This window comes from Erinaceus europaeus, chromosome 2, assembly GCF_950295315.1.
Source record: "Erinaceus europaeus chromosome 2, mEriEur2.1, whole genome shotgun sequence".
Taxonomy (NCBI): Eukaryota; Metazoa; Chordata; class Mammalia; order Eulipotyphla; family Erinaceidae; genus Erinaceus; species Erinaceus europaeus.
The window spans coordinates 88,302,457-88,308,299 of record NC_080163.1 but is presented as its reverse complement, the minus strand read 5'-3'; the positions used below and the strand labels follow the sequence as shown (position 1 = coordinate 88,308,299).

The window sequence follows — 5,843 nt, the reverse complement described above, 5'->3', positions numbered from 1 at the left end:
CAGAAATCTTAGTCTGATGTTCAAATATCACCATATATACAATATGGAGACTTACTAGCTTAAAAAAAAAAGTATTACTATTCAGTTTCTTGTTTTCACCTAATTATTCCAGTCCCATTTTTTATTAGTGATCTAATAATGACTTACAATATTATAACAGGGGTAGATTTGCACACCACGCCCACCACCAAAGTTCTGTGCCCCACCCTCCTCCAGCAGTGACCATCATAGTTCTCCCAAGGTCACAGATACGAGCTGAATATATACTCAAGTTTATGTGTTTCAATTCTCTTTATTCTACTCATGAGTAAAATCATTCTGTAGTTGTCCTTCACTTCCTTCCTGTTGGGTTGTTTTCTGTTTCTGGGTCTAACAAGGGAAGAGACACAAGTAATGAACATGAAAAGCCAGTGGAGGACCAACTGTCTCTAAGACTGAAGGCACTTGATTGAATTTTGCTCCTGCAAGACAAAGAAGCATGAAGTGACCTTTAATCCTAACTATATGTTTTTCAGTTGAACCTTGTAACTTATGCTTATGACCAACCTTTATTGTCACTGCTTTCAAGGACCTTTCCCAGGACAGGTAGTCATCTGTGGCTTGTTTCCAGATGGCCAGTATAAAGTTCATTCACTCTAAGGTTTGCCTTCAGAGACGGACATCTGTTTGTAGAACACCATGAACTGTTCTGGGTGTTTCAATCGTTGAAAACAGAGCCAGCTTAGATCAACAGTACTGAAGGTGCTGTGTTTTCCCCACACCTTCCTTATTTCACTAATCATAGTCACTGCCAGCCCTATCTGTTTAGTCTCAAAGGACACATTATATAGCCTTGTTTAACTGCAGAGTAGTACTCCATTGAGTATATGTTCCATGACTTTTTTTTAACTTATGAGTCAAATTAGTAATTTTATCCATTGTTAAAGTCCCCCCAAACTATAGGTATTTCTCACAAGTTTTTTCCCTTTGTATTTAAAACTTTTAATCCAGAAAATGAAATGTCATGCACCAAAGAAGCACATGGGTCATTTGGGCAAAGATGGTTGGCCCCATGTAGAAGCTGATGTCTATTCTCTTTTTTTATTTTTTTAATTTTTTCTTATTATTTTTATTTACTGGATAGAGATAGCCAAAAATTGAGAGGGAATGGGGTGATAGAGAGAGAGAGACAGACATCTGCAACACTACTTTACCACTTGCAAAGCATTCCCTCTGCAGGTGGGGACTGGGGGCTCAAACCTGGATCCCTGTGCACTGTAACACATGTGCTCAACCAGGTGTGCCACCACCCTGCCCCGCTGATGCCTGTTCTTACTCACTTTAAAGATCCTGCCTTCACTTCCTTTCTAAGCCACATTTATATTTATTACAACTTCTGAATGCCATTCCTATTTCCTTTTCCCTTTCAAATAAAAGAAACAGCACCCAACCTCTTCAGGTGTTCTCCAGATTCTCTTCCCTCTCAGTGATAGTAGGAAAGTAAAGGTTTTTGGTCCAGATCCCAATGAATCCCAGTTGCCAGTTAAGGTATAAAAAGGATCAAACTCTTACTGAGTCTTACTCATAAAATAGTGCTCTTTTCATTTAGAATACTTATCTCAATCTATAATGGAATGTAATTGCATCCATTTATTTGTCTGGTTATTTAAATAATAGCCATCTCTCTCTCTCTCTCTGGATACAAAACACTCATATTTCTAGGTTCAGGTATAACTTTGTTAACCAGTAGTTAGTAGGTACTCAAATTTTTACTGAATAAATTGAATAATGAAGTGTCAAGTGCTTGTGTTTTATTAAGGGCAAGTTATCAAATAAATGATAAATAAGTTTTTGGGTTCTTTTTCTCAACAGTAAACTTCCTGTTGCTCTGTGCCCTTAAATCTCATTACTTGAAATCTACACTAAAACAAATCAAGGTATTGAATATTAGGGGGAGATGGGAGAGGCAGTCAACTAAATCTGTTCTAGCTCTTTTTGTTTGTTTGTTTGTTTGTTTTTAGAGTTCCTCTGCCAGATTGTTAAACTATGAAAATAGTTATACAACTAGCCTAAGTCAAATAAAACAAAAGGACATTAAAATGTATGAGTTGGGGAGTTGGGCGGTGGTGCAGAGGGTTAAGTGCACTTGGTGCAAAGCGCAAGGACCCACGTAAGGATCCCATTTCGAGCCCTCAGCTCCCCACCTGCAAGGGAGTCGCTTCACAAGCGGTGAAGCAGGTCTGCTGGTATCTGTCTTTCTCTCCCTCCTCTGTCTTCCCCTCTTCTCTCCATTTCTCTCTGTCCTATCCAACAACAACGACATCAATAACCACAACAATGTTAAACAACAAGGGCAAAAAAAGGGAAAATAAATTTTTTAAAAGATAAAAAAAATTAATTTAATTTAATTTAAAAAATGTATGAGTTGGGTATTTTTTTCTTCTTCTCTCTTCTTTTATTATAGAATTTTCCAGAAGTAAAGGCCATGCAGACTTACCCAACTTGGCTCCCTCTAGGACCAAGGAAGCACCTCCTTTATTCCACCAGCAAGGAGTGGTGCTACCTCAGGGACAGGGCAGGTCCTGGGAACATGGGAAAAGGTTACTACAGGTCATCAAAGAGGCAGGTGTCAAAACAAGTTCTTGCGCTGGCATAGTCCCAGTAGGTTTAGGGTGTGTGCAAACTACAGATTATTTCTAGGGCAGAGAAGCCTGGACACCAGGCCATGAAGACCTCAAGGATGCCCATGACACCGACTGGGGATTTAGCTTGCAGTTTGAATGCTGGTGCTGATATAAAGTCCCCATTCCAGAAACTAAGGTAGAGAAGCTGCTTCCTACAAACCTTGTCAAGGACACCTCAGCAAGGACAATAGTCCCTGATGCAGTGATATCAATAGGGTGTTTTGTCCCTGTGGTCTTCCTCTCCATGCCCAGGCCCACTATAACCAGGAGGAACATATCAAACAAACCCAAGTAAGAGATGGTCTGGGAGCTGGGCGGTAGTGCAGCAGCTTAAATGCACATGGCACAAAGCTCAAGGACCAGTGTAAGGATCCTGGTTTGATCCCCCAGCTCCCCACCTGCAGGAGGGTCGCTTCACAAGTGGTGAAACAGGTGTGCAGGTGTCTATCTTTCTCTCCTCCTCTCTGTCTTCCCCTCCACTCTCGATTTCTCTCTGTCCTATCCAACAACAACAACAGCTATGACAACAATAACAACTACAACAAGGGCAACAAAATGGGAAGAATGGTTTCCATGACAAATGGATTCACAGTGCAGGCACTGAGCCACAGTGATAACCCTGGAGGCAAACACCATTATCAATACTCAGATCAAATCTCCGGGCTAGGCCTCAAATGAATTAATAAATATATAAAGGTAACCACCATGCTCACCTCTTGCTCATGCTCAGCAGATGATTATAACCTTGCTCAGATCCCCAAAGTCAAGAGGATAAAATACATCAAAATTGCATGTGTGGGATGGGAAGATAGCATGGTAGTTATGAGAAAAACTGTCATGCCTGAAGTACTGAGGTCTCAGGTTCAATCCTTGGCTCCCCCATAAGCCAGAGTGTTCTGGTAAAATGAATAAAATGAACGAAGAAGAAACAAAGGAAAGGAAAAGAAAGAAAGGAAAGGAACCTTAATATCTTTCCTTAGGAAAAAAAAAAGATTATACATGTGACAATATTAATAGCAAAAACTGAGTAGCCTGGTCTGTTTGGTCTTTCTGTCAATTACTAACAAACTGACTTAAATCTAATTACTATTTGTACCCTGTATCATGCATCCCTTAATTTTATCCTCCAAACTACTTTATAAGCAAATATATTTATTCTTAATTTACTGATACAAAAAAATGATTTCAGTCCCTGAACTAGTTCACTAGGTAATAAACTACCACAGACTGGGCAATTTGAACAACAAAAAACCAGTTTCTCACATTTCTGGAGGCTTGAAGTCCAAAAGCAAGATTAGATGTTTCTTGGGTTTCTCTTTTGGTTATAGATGACCATCTATTTGTCTCTCTACATGGTCTTTCTTCTGCACTTGTTCATACTTGTGTCCAAATTTCTTCTTGCAAAGAAGAAAATAGTCCTGTAAGATTATGGTACATCTTAAATATTTCATTTTAGCTAGTTGCCTCTATAAAGAACTTATGTCCAAATACAACTATATTCTGAGGTGCTGAATGTTAGGACTTCAACATATAAATTAGGAGGGAGGGAGCACAACTCAGCCCACAACATTTCCCAATTTTCTTTCTCTTTTCAATATTTCTTTTTTGCACTGCTGGGGCCCTGTGTGTGACTCCATTGTTCCTGGGAGGAGTTTTTCATTCTTTCCATTTCAAGTATATGTAGAGAGAGAAAAAAGAAGAAGAGAGAAGCAGAGAGAGAATTCGGGAGAGGAAGAGATACCATATAACTACTTCACCATTCGTGAAGCTTCTCCCAGTGAGCTCCCATGTGGTGTCAGCACTGGAACCCAGAGATTCACACATGATAAGGCATGTGCTGTGATGAATGAGCTATCTCCTAGACCTTCTCAATTTTGCTTATGTGAACTTACCACATAAATGAAAATGTGTACAAAGATTTCACTGTAAGTTGTTTATTGCAATTTTGTTCCTAATCACAAAGCTATCTGTTAAAAATGAGTTTTACCAGAAGTGAGCAGAAAGCCTAGTTTAAGTCCCTTAAATATAATGAATTCAGACTCAGGTGGTTATTAATATTCAGGGACTCTCTGCAAATCTCTTACATTGTCTCATGATAGTCATTTCATGGTCACATAGTGCCTGCTATAGATCCAGATAGTATGCCCATGTCTAGTGTAGGGAGAATAGGGAAGAAGGGTTGTGTTCATTGTTTTAGTACTTAATACCAGAAAAGGGAAATTCCCCCTTGGGCCAGTTAAATAGCTCATTTGGATGGTGTGCTACTTTTCCAAGTGCACAACCTAGGCTCAAGTCTGCCCTCCACCATATTGAAAGAAGGTTCAGTACTATGGGGTGCCTCTCTTTCTCTCCCCATCTAAAATTAAAATCTAAAAAAAAAACAAAAAACAAAACAATTCTCCCAGAGAACTTGAATATCAGAATTGCTACCGTTATCCAACTCTAGCTGAACACATGGGAAGTGGCAGGCTTTAGGGTAAGTTTTAAAGGTGGTTAAAATTCTGGGTGCAGATAGGAAAGAAAGACAATCAATGTAAAGCTGCCTTCTAAGGGATAACTAAATGAAAGCATTCCAGGTGAATTGAGAGCACTCCAATTTATTGGGTAAGTAATTGGGACCTGGGGATACAGAGTCTGTATATGGACTCAGTAGTTCCATGAGGGATAGCTGACACCAAGGGTAGGACAACCTTTTAAACTTAGCTTCTTTTTTTGAAAGAAACAATGGTTAACTTCATGAGTTAACAAAAAAAGTAAAGTGAAATGTAGTGGCCTTGGAAGCCTGATTGTGGACACTACTATTACTGATTCATGAATCTAGTTACACAGAGATCTAAGCCAATTTTTAAAATATTTATTCCTTTTTTGCCCTTGTCCTTTTTATTGTTGTAGTTATTATTGTTGTTGTTACTGATGTTGTTGTTGTTGAATAGGACAGAGAGAAATGGAGAGAGGAGGGGAACACAATGAGGAGGATAGAAAGACACCTGCAGACCTAATTCACCACTTGTGAAGCGACCTCCCTGCAGATGGGGAGCCCCCGGCTGGAACCGGAATCCTTACGCTGGTCTTTGCGCTTTGCACCACCTGCGTTTAACCTGCTGTGCTACCACCCGACGCTGCCAATGTTCTTTTTGTAATACCATGCCAGGAAATTAACCAAGGGCCTTATACGTGCAT

The 5,843-nt window shown here is 39.7% G+C and overlaps 1 long non-coding RNA gene across 1 annotated transcript; it reads right to left on the bottom strand.

Moving 5' to 3' along the window:
- Positions 1-212: 212 nt before the first annotated feature.
- On the bottom strand, positions 213-4,050 carry LOC132536951 (uncharacterized). The gene is made up of 4 exons (XR_009548476.1): positions 3,927-4,050; positions 2,477-2,561; positions 547-688; positions 213-369 (listed from the first exon to the last, which is right to left on the bottom strand). It is a non-coding gene; the product is annotated as an uncharacterized LOC132536951 (long non-coding RNA).
- Between the last annotated feature and the right edge of the window lie 1,793 nt (positions 4,051-5,843).